This window comes from Bombus pyrosoma, linkage group LG9 (assembly GCF_014825855.1).
Source record: "Bombus pyrosoma isolate SC7728 linkage group LG9, ASM1482585v1, whole genome shotgun sequence".
NCBI lineage: Eukaryota > Metazoa > Arthropoda > Insecta > Hymenoptera > Apidae > Bombus > Bombus pyrosoma.
Genome location: NC_057778.1, coordinates 11,227,103 through 11,249,227, shown reverse-complemented (window position 1 = coordinate 11,249,227; position 22,125 = coordinate 11,227,103). Strand labels below are relative to the sequence as shown.

General features: G+C 39.1%; 1 protein-coding gene across 1 annotated transcript in view; it reads left to right on the top strand.

Annotated features, from left to right (window-relative positions):
- Window positions 1-2,573: 2,573 nt before the first annotated feature.
- LOC122570752 (protein piccolo-like) overlaps window positions 2,574-22,125 on the top strand; it is a 56,417-nt gene continuing 36,865 nt past the window's right edge. Inside the window, exon 1 of the mRNA XM_043733556.1 lies at window positions 2,574-2,850. The gene's annotated coding sequence lies outside the window, so the exon portion shown is untranslated. The remainder of the gene's footprint in view (window positions 2,851-22,125) is intronic.

The window sequence follows — 22,125 nt, the reverse complement described above, 5'->3', positions numbered from 1 at the left end:
CAAACGAGCACGAAAGCGAACCGAAGGTACGAAAGGAAGAGGAGTGAATTATTAACGTACGGTGAGGTCAACGATGTGCATCCAACTGTCCGTTGATGCAGCTTAGTCCCTTTTCCTCTCGGTTTCTTCTCCTTTCCCCTCGCCTTTTTCAACGAACAAATGCGAAATTCTTCCAGATAGAACGTATCGTCTAAGAATCGAGGAAGAAGCAGCACGGTCGAGGGCACAGCTACTGAGATAATCATCTGATCGATGATTCTTTTTTCTCTTTCCTTTGTTTGCACATTTGTAACCACACAGTTTCCTCGACATTGATATTTATTACATCATTAGCGTTATGAATATCAAAATTTCCTCCAATCGATATTACTCTCGTGTAAATGCTCCTGTAATACACCTCTTTATATCTTAGAAACCTTTTTCACATCTTACAAACAATTGCTAAAATACAACCTATTTTGCTATTATACTTTTATTTTAATTGCCTATTTATGTAGTTTCTATTTCTATCATTCGCGTATTAGCATAGTGAATTCGTTAGCCGAGGACAATTAAAGTTAATGGTTGCGACTTTATGTAATCAGACGTTACACGCTGTCCAACAGTGAAATAATTACGTAAGCATCGACAAAATGTTTCGAAAATTTATAACGACGATCAAGAGCTCGCGTATGCGGGGAAAGCTAGCGACAAAAGTACGAATTTATTGTTCCATTATGTCCAATATATATCGTCCAATTATGTCTGAAAATGTATTACTATTACGCTTAACCACGTAATTACCGGGCGGACGCAAACGAAACGTAATGGGCCGTACGATTAACTTGCGTAATGCGAAGAAAAATTTGCAAGAAAAAGTGAATGATTTACGCAAACTATGTAACAGTTCTGAGTTTTTCTTGGAACAACGATCGTAGAACATTTCCATGTTACTGTTTAATTCCTTATTCATCAACTTTTTATTTCGAATGAAAAACAAAAGTGGCGCCGCGTAAGAGAAAATTGCTGGCAGAATTCAACACCGAGGAGTATGTTTGTCTCCGCGCAGTGAATTGGAACTTTTATGAGAATTGTTCAAAAGATTTATTATAGCGGAGATTACACCAAGTATTGGGTATTTTAATCACATTAAAAACCGCTTCATGTTTTATATTACTTTACTGAAATTCAGGAATATTCTTGACCATAACTTTTCATGCGATGATCATATCGATTCTTCGTAGCAACATTTTCATTAAAATATCGAAGAATCAAGTTCTTCAAGACCCGAGAAACCAGAAATCATAAACAAGCGGAAGAGATCATTCTTACGCCAATGCGGCGCCAGGATTAGGCGAACGAGAATATCCACAGGTGAATAGTGTTCAGAATGAAAAGGAACAGGTTCACGAAGGGGGTTGGCCGGTAATCCTGTACGTCCTCGATAATAATTTTGAGTGCTGCGGAGATTATTATACACTGTACGCTGTACTAGTTTCAAGGGACACTTCCAAATGACACCTCGAGATAGTAAATTATGAAAGGAAAACGTAATAAAATCGCTGTCAGGATGTCTCGATGTCGCGATGTTTAAAATATCGTATAGAAAAAGAGCGGAAATAATTACATAAGACATTGCAAGGATAGTAATTGAACTTCAAAATTACATAGCAATCTCGAGTAAATATATTTCAATATACTTCATTATGTAAACAATATATGTTTTGTTTTTACGTTAAGTTGCATCTGATTCATAATGGATAATTTGTTGGAAGATTATGCAACAGACTAAAGCTAACAGATAATATTCATATATTCAGCTTAATTGCACTTTAAATATGTAAACTACTACTTTGGAAACAAATTCTAGCATATGGAAGTTGAATCGAATCTCTATCGACACTCTAACCTTTTGAAAGATACGAACACATATGGGAAAACCTAATACATATTACTTCGATTCAAGCGTCATTTCAAAAATTACAAAACTATAATATACGAGCACTACGCTTTTCAGAGATTTCAAAATATGTTCCAAATATTGTCTATCCCGTTTAATATCTGCAACGATACTTTAAATAAAAACCACCGAGAAATAAGAAACTCCTTTTAGCTTTGATAAATTCGTTCCTAAAAGAATTGAACCCTCGGAACAATAGAAATAAGCAATAGAAATAAATAAAATAAGATAAACAAAGAACCACGAATAAAATTAGACGAAAGGAACATCAATCGTGAAATCCACCTTCTGCAATTTCCTCCAAAAATGTAAATAAATTCCACAACTTCCACCATCGTAATTCACTGAATTCAACGTAGAAACCCTGCTTATTAAAAAAAAATCCCTTCTTACGCCACTGTAATAAACACCGGCTGAATCGGGTGTCAGATGAGGTGCTGCCACCTGAGCAGGAAAATCCGCAGGTGGACGAATCGGGTGTGCATGGGACGTCGTGAAAACAAGCAGGTCCACGTAAGAGGGTTGCCGGTTGGTTCCCCCGCCATGAGACCCAATTCATCATGGTGGGGGTTTCTCGACGCATGCGCACGCCGTCCTGGGTCCTGTGACCGAGAGCAGCGGCCAGTTCGGGGGCCCAAAGTCTGTTTCCATCGCGAGGGAAGGCCTCGGATCGCGCTCGTCTCGTCAGCGTCCGGTCAGTCCGTGTTTTCCCGCGTTTCTTTCGTCACGTCGCGATTTTTCACCCCGAAATTGGTCGTCGTAAACTGCTCGCGCGAGTGTACACGTGATCCAAAGGATATCAGAGAGACACTCACGGTGGAACTTGTTCAATACGTTTCAAAGGATCCAGAAACGATCGTTGTGTTTACCAGTGTGCCAAGTGTCATGGGGATCTAGGAACGCCGGCGAGGGTGAGTCTGTTCGCGCTACTGGAAATTTTGCGTTCTACGATAAATTCTCGGATACTCTGCAATTGAGATTGAGAATGTTCAACGAGTGATTGATATTTGGTGATCGTTGATTATATTGGAACAGGAAGACGTGTGTTTTTCTGTCATGTTGAAGGTAGATCCTTTGAGAAAAATCACTCGTGGTACAAGTTGGTCGATGTATGTACATATATACATTAATTATAAGGATGTTCGTATCAGATAGTAGGCTGAGAGTAGGTGTTGCCGTTATGCTCGTAACAGCGGGCACCCTACGGAAACGAGTTAAGGTCTAGGAATTAATTTCATTGAGTTCCCTGCTGCAAATGAGCTGCGCTGTAACAAAGAAAGTGGCTGGCAGGAGCACTGACCGGTTATTCGAATGCACGATACGGTGATAAAGTCGACGATCTTTCGCTTCTAAACGCTCTTTGTTCAGTCTGTGTTGCATAAAGATGCAAAGTACGTTAGATCGAACAGACTATATAGAGACGTAGAAGTCTCTTTACACGGAATGGTTATAGCGTGGCTAAAAATAGACAGTCTCGTGTCATGGAAAATCTTAATTAGGGTCGTAATGTCAAACCAAACGATGCGAGTTGCTGTTGCGATTAGTATTTATAAGAAAATCGGAAAGCTGTTGGAGACAATTTTCTCTCTCGCGATACTTTTAATGATACTTCAAATCTAATAATTAACTGCATAATTACACTACGTGGTCTGATAATCGTAAGTTCCATTTAATTAGGTATTATAGTAGGATTTTTAAAAAATCCTAGCCATAAGAATTAATATCACGAAACTCGTAAACTGAAATCATTAAAGAGCATTTTTTAAAGCAATATGTAGGAATGTAACAAAAATAGGAGATGTTCTTAGACGTTACTATTTCCCCATTAATTTAATTTAAGACGAAGGTCTATAAAATTTACTTTCAAGCTTACCGGGCCTCATCATCCGGCCTTAACTAACTGCTTATAAACCTCTCCAATGATCAACGATCCAAGACGACTCTTACTACTTCCTTAAGATTCTCAAGGACACTTGAAGTAGAATTACAAGATGTAGAACAGATGCTGAAAATCATTTCAATTACATTTCAAGATTATTTCATTGATCTTTCCAACGTTAATAAACAAGTTCAACGACAAATCTTTTTAAATTGATCAATGAAATTGTTCGGTAAACAACTATGGCGAAGTTATGGCTTTGCATGGGTTAGGCAAACGATCGGAGGATCGGTTAGGACATTTGAAATTGTGATTCCAGGCGTGTCCGGGAAGGGGAGGTTAGGCCGAACGGACGGACGTGTTCCTTTCTACGTGCGCCTCTGTACAGATGGAGTCATGCTAGACTAATACGCCGAACGAATGCGTTGCGGCTAGATGGTGGAATCTTAAGTGTCTTCTAAGTGTCCTGAGATCTCTTTCGTAGGATAAAGAACCCAACAGTGCATAGACTCTAGAGGAATTATCGTATGTGTGCCATGGCTAGGGGAAGCAATTACTGGAATCGGATGCTTATATCTTCTTATACTTTTTTCAATTTGCTTCATTTGTTTGAATGGGTAGAATTTTTTTTACGGTGGAAATATTTACGTAATCTCCTCTTTTTGAACTCGAGAGCATGTATATGAAATTTTTAGATATATAAAAATTCATTTGCAAAAGTAGTATGATACTTGATCCTGTTGAATTCTGCGAGCTATTTCCGATTCAATCGCACGTTTCTATGGCTAAAATGTTTCTTTAAATTTGAAGATAAAACGAAGGAATCGTTATTGATACGTGTAATCTCACATAATGTCTGCATAAAATGTTCTCAAAACGCTAAAAGTTTTTATCTGCTGAAACAGGAGTAAGATATCGAGGCTTAAAAAATTCGAGAAATACAACGCGGTTAATGACGTTGCCAATTTCGTTAGAGAAGTTTCAGTGGATTTTAAGCTAATTTAGAAAAAAATTTCTTGGCCATTCACAGTTATACGCGTGTAAGTAGGGTGTAAATCGATGGCAATTAGCAGGAAACCAAGATTTTCTTAAATATTGGTAATTATCTGCTTGTAAATGAATCCCAGGTACAGGGTAATTCGTTGAAAATTAAGATTTTCTTGGCTATGGTAATTATCTGTCAGAGTGAGTTGTAAGTTGTTGCTCGGTTTGTACATTACCTTTATATATCCCTATCTACAGATCTACGTATATAGTAAATAACCGCAGTAAATTCAACTTGAATATCTTATCAGGAGGAAAGGATTGGAATTGGTCGACGAAATGAATTTAAATATTCCACTTCTATAAAAGATAGGAAATATATCTTCTTATCGTGTTTGGCATCTGTGATCTTCGTAATACAGAAATCAATCAAAAATTGATCCATCTTGTCTCACTGCATGTTCCAACCACCCACTGAATATCCGTCGCACTACATCACGAGCCGATCCTGCAGAAACAAAAATTTCCTCGCCATTCACGCCGACACCATTATTCATCAATCGTGTTCCTGGCGAAATTTCGCCAGGCTTTGGACTCGAGGCCGGTCCGTGGCTCGCTCAATCGTTTCCATGTGTTTTGCATATGAGATCGAAAGTGTGTACGTGGTGCACACGGAACGTGGGGAAACGCTTTGTTGTATTGGTGGACGTGCACGTGTGTGCAGAGTAGCCATGAAATGCAGTCGAACCGGCTGTAGAAGACGCGTGCATCGTGGCCCAGGCAGAGCTGTGAGCTTCGTGGGTCCAGTGTTCACGGGACACGCTGGTTGCGGATTTTTTAAAGATCTTCCTTGTTACGGATCGGAAACGGGGGTTCGAACGTAAATAAAAGATCCGCGGTTCGCCTTGATGTCTGAAATTCCATCGACCTCCACGTTAACTCGCGCGCGCGAATGTACATGGTGAAAAAGGCTTTCGTCGAATTCATTAGGAAAAGGAAATACCCTGCAGAATCTGTGGTTTGCTCACGATGTTTGCGCTTCTCCTTTTTTTCCGTTTATTCCAAGACTTTTTAATTGTTCTTCTTGGTTCCTTGAAAATGATTTTGACTCTTAAAGAAATGTCATTGAGGCAGCTTCTCGACTTAAAAATAACCACTGTTTCTGGCAAAATCTCTCGTTCGACCGTTTTCTCAACTTTTCAACGAATTCTATCTCCAACGATACTCTACCGAACCAATTCATCGAACAAAAGCTGGCCTTCTTGCCATCAAAGAAATCTCGTTCGATCTGCTTTTCAGCTCCAAAATGACTTCTACCTACAACAAATCTTACCAATTTCAACGATTCCAAATTTTTCACAATTGCTCGAATTTAAAATCCCTTTTTCCGCTTTAAATACATACGTAAGATGGCTGTCTTTATGCGTTGTTTTGGCGTATGGTCGAAACGCCATGAAGCAGCAAAGAAAACAAGAAGAGAAGGGAAAGGGAGTGAAAAGAAAGAAAGAAAGAAGAGAACGAACCGACTAAGAAAGGCGACGTAGGAAAGTCGTTGCACTGCGAACAGCTCAAGATCCATGATGCTGCGCCACGCGGCGAACAATGGTCTCTGACGTCACTTCGAGGCTACACCTGCGGCGCTACACTTGTATGTGCAACGAGCCACCGACAAACCACCCCGCGGAGCGTGCTCCGATTCACAGCGGCCTGTTCGATTTCAAAACGGCCACCGGATCGAAAATAGCTGGCTACGTGCGTATGTGCCTTGCCACGGTTATGCTTCGCTGTTTATCGAACACCGCGGGTAATACGAGCTCCGTTCTTGCCTCGAAGGAGAAAACGAGACTCGATCTTACAATCTTAGAACGTTACGATGGGTCCGCTCGAGATGTTAGAAACGAAGATTTTAATTGTACGTAGATCTTTTAACGGTGTAAGCGGAGAATTCAATTTTAGGTCTGTTTGATATTAGAAGTTAAAATTCCAATTACCTAAAAAGGTACTTGAACGTTAATTTTCACAAATACAATACGAATAATTCTTCAAGGGGAACTGTAAATGGAAAATGTACCAAGAAACCCTTCGTAGTTGCTTGTTTTCTTTCCTCGAAAACAAGTCTCCATTATATCGATCCAGAACGATTTACGGTACACTTTTGCAACTGAAGCAATCAAACTTCATTTCGTCTGTTATGTTGGCTAAAAGAGTGAGCCGACTTTCGTCCGCACGCTAACGAGGAAAATCATTTCTGTGGGGACTTTCATAACGATGAAACGATTCGAACGAATATAATGATCGGTCACAATCGTGGCTCGTACCGTTCGATTATGTAAAAGTTCGAATAAAGACCGTGTCGAATTGTGATCTGTGCGCTACGAAACGTGTTCCATGTGCAATACTATTTACGTAAGCACGCACATACGACGATCAATTGCAAAAGGAACATTTATTAACATCGATGCATCTGAAAATGGAAAGCGCCATCATCCAAACGCGTTGCACGTAATGTTTTATAATAAACGTTATCACGTTTGTTATGTCATGAGATAGTTGGTTGACGTGAATTATTTGTAACTACGATAAACGTTTCTTCTTCGTTAGAGATATTTCTGGTTACAAATGGTTACGAGTAAATTGTAATTTAAAATAAACGATTCTCATTTATTTTATGTAATATATGCACATATATAAGCATTTACAATTTCGACGATTCGATAGATATTTCATTTTTTTTGAAAGACGTACATTTTTTAGTCATTTCAATCGCCTGTTTTTACTAATACTTTTTAAAAGTAGAATAGAGAATATTTTCGAGCTATTTTAATTTAAAAAGTTTAGTCTTATTTAATCTTGAAATTGTTTAAACGACCGCCATTTCTGAATCACGCGATATTATATTCTCAACCAGGACAGGTATCTAATCTTTCGAGCTTCTTGGATACGTTCTATCCGCATTCTTCATCCTGTTTGGTATGCTGTTCATATCCTGTTCGACAATACGCAAGTAATCAAACCGATAAACGTTTAGTCATTTATAATAAATACAGTCATGCGTTACTTTATCTCGCAATTACGGCTGATTCGCATGATTTTCCTTTGAAAAACGCAGTAAAAGGGCCCGAGCGAATAACGAAAGAGTTTCAAGTAACGCACGAATCGATTCATTGTAGTTCTAAAATATTCATCAACGATCATATTTTTTCACGCGTGTGGAGAAATATCCAACGGTCGAGTGAGAAGACTTTCATTTAATCTCCGATCTCAAATTCTTACATTTTTAATTACTAATTTTGTATCGATTATTTTTAATAGATTCATCAAAGTTGAGATATTCTAAAAAGAATGTTATCCAAAACATCTTCGACCCGACAAACGCGAAATGTTTTTCTACTATTTCACAGAGGGAGATCCACTCGATCGGTTTCATTTTACACGTAAACCGTTGAACTCGAAAGATCGTCCTCCTTTTCCGAAAAGAGGTCTTGTCCAACTCAAGTTCGAGACGTCCTCTTTTTATCAAATTCTACGCAAACAACTTTTCAAAATCAAAACGATTCCTACGTAGAAGGAAATGTCAATCCAAACGATAGGTGAGCGAAGACGGTCCGAAACGTGCGATCACATTTTTCGCGTATCGTTGTAGGACACGACGTTTTTCGTACGCATCGATCGAGTAAGGGGAGACTTTCACCATTTAAAATTCGTCTGGCTGGCAGAGGCGAGTCATCGTACAGCCAGTTCCACCGACCGGATCGAGAAGGAGGCCTCGCTAAATACCTTATTACTTTTGAATTAACATATCGGTACCAAGGTAACAGGACTTCTTCGAGAGCTCGGTCGCGGATTCTTCGGCGATCGTTGGACCGGCAGGAGCCGCTATTTTTTGGGTCACCAGAGAGCTTCTCCTTGTTTCACGTTCACACTGTTAACGCTTTGACCGCCACGTGAATTTTAGGCACACGTACATTTTGCCCTGCGAGCAAATCTAATAGATCGAAATATACCGCAGCGTAACATTTAATTTGTGCACCCTTTTTCACGCAAAGTTACCTAAGCCATTGTCGAACCATCGTTGAAAATTTCTTACACGCAACAATTTCGCTATTTGGCAATATCTTCACGCGTCGTTTCATTTTGTCTTTTAACGAAACAAAGGACGTGTTTGAAATGAAGTCGAAATGAAATCCACTTGAAATCGCACAAGTAAGACAAGCGATCGCTGTCAAGTCAGTGACGGAGAAAAGAAATCCGCGGAAATCGGGACGAGTCGAATTGAGAACACGCGTTCCAAGAATACTCGGACACCTTCGGTATCGTTAGAACAAACAGTTGACTTGGTAGATTCAACTCATCTCCATTGATCAGTTACCTTACTACGGTAGGAAATTACACCTGTTGTTAATATTTCAAACTTTTGCATAAATTTCCGTATGAAATCGTAAAAAGATATGCAAAGAATGGAAATTCGGAGCGATTAGATTGTGTGATATTATCGCTAAGTATTTTCAGAAAATAAAGATATTACGAAAGATATGAATACCTGATGCTAGGGTTAAACTTTAATCCTGAAATATTAGATATTCTCTCGATTACAGAAAAATAACAACGGCCTATCGAACTCGCTTTCATCGAAGACACGTTAAATGGACTGAAAGAAAAATCTTGTCCCATTCCATTGTCTCATCGAGACAATGAAAAAAAAAAAAAAAACGGCTCGTCGAAACGAGACAAGGATGGAATATACGCAGAAACGAATATCCATCGCGCGTCACGAAACGAAACGGCAATTACCATAGTCGGATAGGGGAGACACTAACTGAAAAACAGCGAGCCGTACTCGAAAGTAACCAGCTGCGTTGATAGAAACTCAAATGAAAGCTGCTAAGTGAGTAATCAAGCAACAGGAGGATTTCTTCTGTCCATCCATGGGGCGCAACAGGTTTTTCTCCCGCCTAGAAATCCCCCAGTCACTAGAGGTCTAATCGTGATCGATCCTTTTAGTCGTAATATTCGAGAAGACAAGGGAAACGTTCGTTTAGCTATATTGTCTATTATGAATAACTTTAAATTTTACACAGATGCCGCGTATGAAGGGTTTACGACATATATATGACAATTTACGCTCGAGAACGTTCGTTCTTTGGAAGAAGAAACGTTTAAGGATTCGGCATGATTATATTCGGTGAGTTTTATCACTTTAGCTTATTTGGCAATATCGTTGAAATTGTTTAGCGTAACGAACAATCGTTTCGTTCGCATAACTTTCAATTAAATTCATTCGTAGAATTTTTCCAAAATATTTCAACTCGTACTCAAACGGTTTGACCACGTAAAGCCACAAGAACAGGTTGTGAAAGGCCGAAGGATCTCATTCCACAACCGCGACCTCCGATAACTATACAGTATAAGCAACTAGACCAGCGGACAATCGTTGTCCTCGAACGGTTCCATTAGACGAGGAGACAGTTAGGTTGCGTTGTCGGTTGATTACGATTGCATCAACATCTTCCTGTCTGCACGCGTTGTGGAGCTCTCGTTTCCATCTGGTTCCGTGACGTTCCAGTTTCCGTGGAAACGGTAATCGTTGCTCGACGCGAGGGGTGTCAGGAAGAAGACGAGAAGAAAGAAGAAAAACAAAGGGAAACGTCCTTGATGTTACCGTTAGGGCAAAAAAAGGTTGATCAAGTCGCGTTCACACTTGCCACGAGTCGAAATGGGAATGTTAATGGCGGCGTTTCAGCTTCCGGTTTAGTTAACGCTTCCAAGGAATCGTGTTTTCCGCATTCAGATCGAACGATGTAAAAATAAATGGAGAAATAAACGAATAATTATATAAAACATCAGCGGTAATAAAATTTTGCCATTAAATTCAACGTTTGATTATCGCCAATTGATCTATACGATTCGAACATCTAATAATCACGTTTTACGTTAATATTAATCTCTTTGACGAGGTAATTACCATATAATTGTCAACATTTTCAAGACTTAAGGAAACCATCAATAAGAAGCACGGCACAAAAGCACGATCGCTGAGATAACATAGAACGTAATTACGTGGTTTAAGTAACGAAATTATTATTAAGAGTAATTGAACAATGAAAGATACTTAGCAAGTAACGAACGTTTAATCGCTAAGGAAAAGTGGTCACTGAATTTCGCTGCAAATTACTTCTGATTAATTAGAATCTGATAAGTATGACTCTCGTCTCTAATTATACTAATCATTGAGTGACTTCCAAGTCTCTCATTTCCTTCCTCTCTTAATTTTACCTGTTTGCTTGTCTAACGATCAAGAATGTCGTTGATTGTCCGACTAATCGTATCTAACCGGATTGTACGAATCGTTTGATCGAACAACACGAAGAAATTGACCTCGATGATGTCATGGAAACTACGTAGAGAAAGATGTTCAGCTTTCCTCGCGATAATACGCGACTGTTCCTGATTAATCGATGATTTCTTGTTCTCGTATCCTTCTTCTGGCATCAATGTCGCCGTACATGATCGAACGTTTCACATAAGAAAGAGCTAATGAAATACGAGGAAAGTATGAAACATTTGGTCGTGAAATATCTACCTTGTCTATTTTAAATATCTACTTTGTGAACAATTTACCTGTGTTCTACCAAACGAAAGAGAATAAAGCCGATCGAATGAATTAAATTAACCTTTCCATAGTGGAATTGTCGCGGTTACATCGATGTAGCCGTCCTTGATGATGCAGCCGAGATTCCATTAAAGGTTGAGTCGAGCTTTCTCCGAGCATAAGTCATTCCGAATTCCTGGCAATCGCGAACGAGCACGGTAACCGCAACTCGAAAGTGCATTCGAATTCCTGCTTTTCCCCTTGCGCGCGAAAATTATCGAGAATTTTCCTTTTGCCACATAAACTGTTTCTGTTTCTTTTTCCAACGAAGAAAGTTTCGCTTTTACGTATACAGTTCCCAGGATGATTAAACTCAATCGAACTTCGTAGTTGCTTTCATGCAGAGTTACTTTCGATTATTTATTTCCTGTATTACTCGTAAAAGAGAATAAAGATATCGGACAGGTAAAATAATACGTTTTACGAAGCATCGATAGGTATAAGAAATTTACCATTGCGGATAATTGGCGTGAAATTTAATGGTGTAGTATTTTTAGTTGCTTTATTATCTACCCAGTGACTCTGTGTTTTCATGTGTAAATCATTTTTCTATGGGTGAACGCCGATGGTAGTAAATAATACAACTCATTATTGTTGTAAAAGAAGTTTATTAGGAAATGATTAATAAGCTAATTAACGCCAAATTTATGAAGCGTCAAATAGCAGGCGTTGCAGAATTATAAACGGATCACTTTGGTTTCGTCTAACACGCGATATTAACATTTTTTTCTGGCTGTCAGGAAATCATCGCTTCATTTTTTAATCCCATTGCACCTCTTTAACATTATATCGCCATATGTATATTTTCCATATTTTATTTTATTTATTTATCACGGTGTTGCTATGTGATTCTAAAATTAGTGCCGTAGAAAGTGATCTATTTAACTTTCAATTTTCAAATTGAATTTTAATCAAATTTTCTTATCATTCCCATAAGAGGATTAACTTACGAAAACGAAATTTAAATCTGTTGTTGGTATAATAATTGACTTATATAAAAAATTAGTCAATTTATCGGCAAAGTGATAGTTATTTATTATCGTTCGTTTACGTAACGGTTACGATGTTATAATTTATATATATTTTTCTTGTCACTTATTATACGGACAATCCATCACAGCTGTCTTCCTACTTTCAAAATATCTTTCTATTTTTAATTCGCGTAACTGTAATTGCCCGCATGTTCTTATTTCCCTAACAGGTCAACCGTTGATGACGGAAGTTCAACAAACGTGCACGACGCACCTAGTTATTCCGATTGTATAACCTACTCTCGTCTTTCGCGACCGCCTCTCGTGCAGGCATTCAAGATCGTTCCACATATTCCCACAGGAATTCCCTCGAAATGCCATTCTTTCCTTTACAATACGTTATCACAGAAGAGACCTCGATTATAGTACCAAACCAGCCTATTCTACCCTCTTAAGGAACGCCAGATAACCAAACTGCTTTCCCAGCGATAAAACCAACGTTCCATTGCTTTCAACTCTTTACAACAGCCGACCGATATTCATCCTGGCGGGATTATCCGGATTACTAATCTCCTTCAACGTTAGTAGATAACATTTTATATATAGAATCCGCGTAAGAAAACGCGGTTTAATATTGCAAAATTAATATAATCGTAAAAATTCGCATAGATATCTCGTAGTCAAATAGGGAACATCCTAAACGTATCGAGTACAAGGATTCGCCACTTCTAAAGAAGCTGACGCGCAAAGTCCATAGACCGTCGCACGTTCGAGACGGATCCAATTCATAGAAACCATCGTCGAAGGTGATCTTTCGCGTCTGGAACTTTTTACTCGCTCGAATCTTGGCGCGATCTCTCCTCTTTCTCTCGACCAACGGCTCGAGCAACCTGGGCAAGAGGTCCATTGTCCGATCGGCTGAGATCGTATTGTCAGTCATGGGGAACTGAATTCTCTGGCCAGTGGAACGAAACTGTAACGCCAGCTCGGTTGTTGGACCGCATACCTACAGCCGATCGGACATTGGCAGCATGCAAGTGAAAGTGTCGCCCGGGTCCCATTCTCTGTACGCTGAAACGCGCACGGTTCGCGTGTACACACGCCTGCCTGTTGCTAGAAATCCGCCATGCCTGTCCCTGTTGCCATAGCTAGCTAGTCGAGCACTATGATACCATCCTGTATTCCTGTTCCTGTTCTCGCGTTCCGCCCGGTATCGCGTGTCCATATGCAACCATAGTGAGAAAAGTGGACCCGGCTCGACGAAAAGGTGTTGATCTTCTCCCATAAAAGCGGTCGGGTTCGATGCACCGATGGTGTACGTGTGCTGCTTTAACGCCCTTAACGTACATGCAATTTTCTCCAGCCAACCAGTTGAAAATGTACAATTTTATTCTTAGCGGGATTATTTCTTGGCTAAATAATACATCGATAATAAACAATAACACAATGCTGTAGCTTGCGTTTTTAATAGAATAGAACGCAACCTATGAAGTGAAAGAAAGCAAGTGTTTCTATAAATAGGAAAACGCTATCGTTTATTAGTACAAAGAATGGTTCGCTGTTCCTGTGCGCACGTTAAAAGATTAGGTAGCTTCTTGCAGGGATATTAGAGGTAGTGTATGCTTCTCGAGAATGCGATAGGAAGATTGGGTTGTGTAGGATCATAGGGCTTCCTGGATGAGGTTTCTTTCTTCGTTTTAGGGAGCCATTTTGGTTAGACGGAATTATTGGCCGGTAATTTTAGATCCATACTTCGGGTACGATTCATACTTAATTTCATAGCTATTAAATATCGCGAAGGAATCCGGAGAACAGTAAAGAACAAAATTACTAGTATTCGGAATTTCGTATCGACCCCTGCGTTAGGATGATGGATTAATTGAAATGATCGTGCCCAAACTTGGACAATATGTTACACTAATCTATAGCAATTTCACCTCCAACTCCGTTTCACAATCTCTCCTTTCGCAATATCCATCGTATGACCGCACAGTCGTACGAACCAGTTCCAGACCAACGTTTGCTTGTTCCGTCGAATACGAAAGGATTAGGGTAGCTTAACGATAACGGAAGTAAAATTACTCGTACTGAAGAAGACGCAAAATTAATTCTCTCGATCACCGTTATATCGTACAAAGTTTGTGGAAGTAAGAGGAGAAGGGCGGCGATTCGAAAGCCTGTTCGACATCGAGTCATAAATTCTGAACGATCGCTTTCCATAATAGTAGCGCAGTTTTGCTGATCTTAGATGAATATGGCGGTAATGATAAATGATCCAATCCGCATTAAATTACTTTCTATCGATAAGGAAAAAATATTTTTCTTATATTTGGATTTGTAGTAATTGGCAAACTACGGATGTTCATGCATCTACGAGACATTGGAGAATATAGAAAATGCGCGTGATACGATGTAAAAATATATAAAATATCCAAGCTACGATGTTCTTTTGCAATATTCCGTAGAGACGATAATTTTCTATCCAGATAATTTTCATTTTTTTTTTTTTTTTTAACGATTCCTACAAATACGAATTTGCATAATTATCTACGTTCTAGTAATTAGAAATGAAAGATATGTCGTATAAATGGCTTAGTTATATTACTACATAAATGGAAATTTCTTTTACCGAAGGTTTCATTGTCGAATTCTAACTTAGAAATTGGTAAAAAAAAAAAAAAAGGAAAAAACGTTAAGGAAGTCGGAAATCAGTGATTCGAGTCGCAGATTTAATTCCAGACGCGACCGATGCAACTCGAATCGAATTCCAAGTGTAATCCACTTAAGAAACACCCTGTGAGACGACGTTCTCCGAACGATTTGCAGAATATGCAAGCGGCATAACGCCTACAACCGTGCTGGATTGCACGCTCACGGACGGCCTTGAAAATTGCGAAACCGCTCGAAGCGGAAACCGAAAGCGCAACCTCGAGGCTCCATAGAACGGTTTCTAAACTCTCGGCGTCGTGAGCGACTCCCTGTCTCCTACGAACGTGTTGCACTCGTGTATCGTTAGGAGCTATTTTATTACGACAAAAGGACGTGCAAAACGGTTAACGATCTTCGATGTAGAAGAAATAATTGGATGAGTCGGTATTATTAACGCGCAAACGTAATACTCGTGAGAGCTATTGTTTTATGTTGAGACCGGATCCCGATGGCTATTTCAGATTCTTATAATAGACTACATAATATAACGAGGTTACTGCATCGATTGATGCGGTTACGTACAGGGTCGTATGCATTCTTAGATCTTTTTCAAATTAAATTGAGAATAAAGTATCGGATTGTCCGCAATATTTGTAACGTGAGTTACAGCAACGAGGGAAAGAAATAAATGCGACAAAGACAAATGATCGGTTCAACGATAAAAATAGTATAGACGTGGAGAAAAGATATAACAGAGTAGCTATGAAGACTATGAAAATGTCAAAGCGCAAAAAATAAATAAATACTCGACCAGCTGATTACAAAGTCATTCTCGAATGTGAACGTCCTTCGAATTCCTAGGATAATCTCAGGAAAATTGAACCAGATCGCAAAGATTAGATAATGTTACTGTTATGTACGAGAATAATTATTGTAAATCAAGGCAGTGCACTCCGATGGAACGGTGCCAAGAATCTCGACACGCAGTTATAATGGAAAATTCATTCGTCGACAGAGGAAAAGAACGAAGCTGGATCTCAGATGCGAATAGCCGATAGGAAGACAAATTGTTTCCACGTGAATCAGCCATGAATCCAATGTGGACATATGGAATCCAGTCGTGGGTAGTGCGTGTGTAAACCCTGGCACACCATCTGCAATATTCTAATGCGTTTCGTTCGAAGCGTAAAATAATATACAATAATATTATCTCGATCATGCGAAAGCTTCCAGTTTTGATTTATCTATAAAGTTGCTCGAAACTTGGTCGCAGCCAGCATCAGGTATAGTTTCGTATTGGCGAGCAAAAGTTAGCTATTGAACTCGAGGAAGCCTTCGTTATTCATGAAGCTAGGTCGCCTTGTGCGGGCACGACGATTAATTAACACCGGTGATTACTAATTAGAGAGCGCGCTGTGTGTGAGATGGCGTTTAATATTAACAATGCTAACGATTCCCAACGACTCGTACACATTTAAATACAAAATCCTCTTCTGTTCGTTAAACACAAACGAATCGAACGTGAAAAACAAATTTATGCGATACGCTGGAACATTCGCCTATTATTCTCGATGGTTGAAATTCTATGGAAAAACCATGCTCGATTCATTGGGCTTATGGTCGCTACCATTCGTAATCGAGATGGTCATGAATATTGAGTAGACAACAGGCAATTGTTTCTGGCGTGCACGCGCGTTTTAATTTCTTTCCATTAATTTATGAGCTAACTGTGTTTCGTAATAGTTTATTAGCTGAATTCGCGCATTTTGTGTTTTATATTGCCCTCGTATTTGGTGGAAATGAATTATAGAAAGTATCGAGTATAGAAATTGTTTGAGATAATATCGCGAAAATATTAATTGGAAAATTTAGGTAGTAGAACTACAAATGACGAAATTTTCTAACGATTATACTTACGACGATATGGTTTGATTTTCTCTTTATCAAATCAATAAATATTTTTCTAATAAGACTTTTTTATTTGATTTGTACTTTACAATTTGTCCAGCTGGACATTTGGTAAATTTTTCTAACTTAATTGCTAAATAACATGTGGATGGCCATCCCCAACGGGATACCATCTTCGAGTTTGACTATTTCACTTCTTTAGTGAGGTCAGTGGGGTGTTTTCCTTTTAGTCTTCTTTCTATGAGAGTAATAAGACTTGGTCGGCGTAATTACAAAGAATTTACGTACAAGTACAGGTTTAAAGAAAATTCCATTACTTAGAAACGGATTTCATTACATAGAAACAGATCTCATTAGTGAATGAAGGCGTAGCGGCGATTTCAAGGCCGCTTTCACCTTCCTCAACCAAATACCATATTTTTCTACCCTCTGGTTAATGAAGAGTCGATTCAAGGTCATTAAGTAAAAGGCACTTAACAGTTCACGGTTCTTACCAACTGCACGCGGAAAATGTGACGAAGTACTGTTACACATGAATCAAACATGTTAATGGGATAGCTTCGACCGAGCCTACGGAGAATATCTGATAAATTATAAAATGGGAAGATAAATAATACTGCAATGGCAATGAACGTTTCATTCATTCGCAAACCCATTGTAAGTTTGTTTAATCGAACGAGCAACGCAATCTTTCTTTCGGACATTTGTGCAAGCTCGTTAAATATTCGTGCAAACGTAATTGATACAACAAAACCACGATACACTCAACAAGGAAACTCGTAAAAAGATAGTTGAAATCCCTAGAATATTTTGTCTTAGAACACTAGAATTTTCAACAATAAACAATAAATTACGAGAGAAAGATAGCTCGACAGCTACAATTTTTTAATTATCTACAACCGATAAATCATTAACTGAATAATTTCTCCTTGTTATACCTACTTCCTGGTGAACATACAATTCCCAAATGTACATCACGTTTATTGATCAGCGAACCTTAACCATTAACCTATCGACATTCTGTAAGTACAAAATTAGATAGTTCAGACAGTTTTAATCCATCGTAAACTGAAATTCGCTTGACATTTTGCAGCTGTTCCGTTTTATTGTCCGCGTGTTGGCCAAGCCGTTGAATTAGTCACGTTCGTTTTTAAAATACCCCTCTGTGTTCATCGGTGGCCGACTTTGGTCTAGCAGAGAGAAAGGTCAGTTCCAAGAACCGTAAATTCTATACCTAATACCAGAATCCCCAAATATATCGGTTACATAGTTTCGGGGCGAGGCAGGTAGCTACGCTCGTTGAGGCCCGCAACACAATGCGAGGCGTCGCGAGTTCGAATCCCTCTCGCCCAGTATAAAAAAAAAAAAAAAGGAAGACATCAGAAAATTATATTAAAGCTATTTTACCCGTATTATTACATAGTTTCGGAATCGGCCTAACACGTTACCCTACTTCTCGTTATTGCCATGTGCTCGCCATCACAGTCTGCTTATGGTGTCACGTGTTTCTTCTACCGTGACGACGTCTTAATTTCTGGCAGGACCCTACTTTCCAGTTAGTTGGAGAAATTAAATGTTGACAGACGAAACGAGTGCTTTTTTTCTTCAATGACTGTAGAAAGATATAGTTTACTTATTAGAAGTTCCCTTTGGATATATATGGAAAGATGATAAGGATTGACCCACGCCGCCGGATAGAAACGCAGATCGTGATCCATCGGTGAGTCACGCGCCGGTTTACACGTGTTAAGTATCAATGCCCGTTTGTTTGTTTTGAAGGTCGCTAGAAATGATTAATATTTAATCGATACTTGAAAAAGAATGTCAAAGAAGAAAGTTCATTAAAGAACCCTATCCTTTAGCTTTTTACTCAAAACGCAGCCTGATGCGTCTAACTTTAAATAAGATGAGAATAATCACTATGTTTCTCCTATCGCGTTCCCTATAATATGTGCCTTTCAAAGTACTAAGTATCCCTGGCATCGAGATCTTTGTTAAATTTCACGCTAATTTTCTACGGTATTGGCATGGTAACTGTCCCAGAGCTACCGCGATTGTATGTGGTACACCGGTTACATAACCCTGGCATTCGTGCGATGAAAACGAAGGAAACGATGAACCGCGGCGCGGGAGAAGAAGTTAATTGAAAATGGCAAAGTACGTTCGTCCGGATGGATCGCGAGGCAGCAGGTTACGAGCCGTTTCTCATACGTCAACGAACTTCTATCGTTCATAACTTAACGGTAAATTATTAGTCCTTCGTTTCTGAAGAACGAAGCGAACTGCTTGCTCTGCCGGAACAGAAGCGTGGCTAACAATAAGAAAGGTGCAGGATATTTCACGCGTCGTCATGCTACACAAAGAGCTGGAAAGATGATTAGATAAAGGAATGCGGGTTATTTCTGGATTGATTATTTCTGATGGATCGAACGCGAAACAGTATTATGCGTAATAGAAGCATGATCGTCGAGTCTCATATGGAATTCTGAAATTTATTACGAACGAATATTATAAATAAAAAGAAAAATAAATTTAACCGCAACATTTACTTCCATTCTTCTCTAACAAATAACGTTCATTCCTTTCGATAGAATATGCTTTTTTCAATCGACTCTCTCTTTCTCACGCATGAACGACCTTTCAGTGGCATTTCCACGACATTTTTCCGTGCATATTTCGCGCGTGCACTATCCAACGACGCAAGAATGTTGCATCGACGGCTATGAACGAACGCGGAAGCGTTTTCTGGAAAGTACGTCGAATCGTGTAGCGGTGTGACGAACGGTGCTCGCGTTCAATCATCGCCGGGGCAACAGGCCGCAAGAAAGATAATTCTTCGATTAGGAATCGACCGTTTGTCTCGTGTTACCTCGACCGTGAAATGGCAATTTTCAAGGCTACCATGGGTGTTCCAGTCCCGATGATACGTTCCTGGACAAAAAGAACCCTCATGTAAATTGTGTGTCGTTCGCTTGCGGTATACCTCGAGGAACGTTGATCTCTTAATATCGACGTTGATGCACCAACAGATACAGATTTATGATGGAAAAACATGGTGGAAACGTCGTTATTCAAATTGCTTTTTCGAACCGATGGTATACGAGAGATTCTGGAAAATTTTATAACGCGACAACTCCAAAGAAGGAGACAACGGCACATGTTTTCTTTCGGTGCGTGTGTATATATTAGAGTGTGTATATACGCTTGTATATGTGTATTTACGACGAGATCGCAGAGAATACAATGGAAACGTTATTATTAAAAGCGATCTTTTTTTAACACGGTGTATACGTAGAAGGTTCCAGAGAGACTTGTACAAAGTGTCAACTTGAAAGCGTCGCGACGAAGATTATGTAAAAAATGTTTTTAGAGCGCGCTTGAAGCGTGTAAACTCGTAAAGAAACGCCGGCATGAAAATTGTTCCTTTTTTAAACGTAATGGTGTTAAGCAGTTCAAAAGAGTTTCGTTACGTTTTAATTTTTAAAACCGTCACGTCGAAGACGATGTAAAAACCGTTTTCTTTTTCTTTTTTTTTTTTAAACGATCGGAGCGTGTAACGTGGGAACGAAAGAGCAGAAACGCGAAAGAGTCTTTACGAGTCGCTGGCTCTTCTCATTTTGCGAGAGATGAGAATGAGACGAGAACTGAATGAAGAGAAGTTCCCTGTTGCACTTAAAATATGGACTTGTCGGCGTAATTAAAGATTATCTTTTGCATAAAACAAGCGAGGAAACGTTAGAATCAACAGTTATAACCTGTATCGTCCGTTTCAATGAATTTACCGCTTGGATCGCAACGACGATCACTTTCAAAACGTTTCTGTTATTTCTTTTCGATGTTTCTCGTTTTGACACTTTTATGGAATTTAAATGTGAAATGAAATTCGACATTTTTGACGGATTCGTATATAGAATAACAAAATGACGATTTTAAATGGCAGACGTAGTTTGAGGAGGCTTAACGAGTCGGCTGAACTTTAACGAAGCGTAATTGAACAGGAAGACTACGTTTAATTATGCCGAATATTTATCAGCTTGACGTCACAGTCGACGATATTCCTTCGCGAGTTTAGAATTACCTAAAAATCAAAATTATAAATTGAAAAATTTGTCGTATGTTGCCGCGTAGCTATTCTCATTATTCGAACACATTTACAATCGATAGAACGTTTAGAGCTATGCTTAACAGCTCCTATGCATTTTAAATAAGAAATCTGATGCTTTCACTATTCGAATTCCTATAGGCAAGTGCCTAATACGATTCTGAATTTCCAATTACGAGTTACGTTTCATAGAACATTGGTAAAATATAAATATATAGCCGAATGTCGAGAAACAACGGTGATGATTTTTATAATTCTTAAAAAGAATGAAATTTTTAGGAAGATATAAACGTATTATTATTAAATTTTACAAGCAGTTTCAATCAATTTTTGTCATACTATTGGGTCGTAGCCTGACACGAATATAAAATTCTCATCAAAAGCTGTTTCGATATTTATGAATATTGATAAACCTTTCTCGTGAGAATTTTTTCGAAAGTCCAATGATGGACGGTGACAGGACTCTGTTCGATTAATAAGCGAAGGCGACATTACACCTTCATCCTGAATGAAATCGAAAACGATCGTCAAGAGAGCCCCGCCTATCTAGCATTCGCGCGCTAGACTCGTCCAACATGTAGCAAGGTCGTTTTGTCTTTTCCTCTCTCTCTCTGCTTTAGCCAGTGTGCACTTTCATTTCGAGGCAAACCGTCGGTGTCTTTCGCGACCGTTTATGGCTATTAAATTAAATTCCACGTCCGTCAGCCAGTTGGAGTCGTAGCCGGTCGAACTGCAGAATGCAGAATGCACGTACGAGAGCGTATGCGCGCCTGGCCATTAGTCAAGTTTTATCGGAATCGCGGCTAAACTACTGTCCAGACCTCGGAAGAGAAATTCTCGGCTGTTTCACGCGACCAGAGCGTTCACTTTACGTTCAGAAGCTTTATTAGGTTGTCCGAAAAGTTTCTTTCGTTTCATAAGGTGATAATAGATGAACAAGAATTTCTGTTTTATATTATTTTATTGAATTACGTACGATCCATTTCGTTACATTTCTATTATTATGTTCGTGCATAGTTCAATAAAGTAATAAAAAATAGAAAA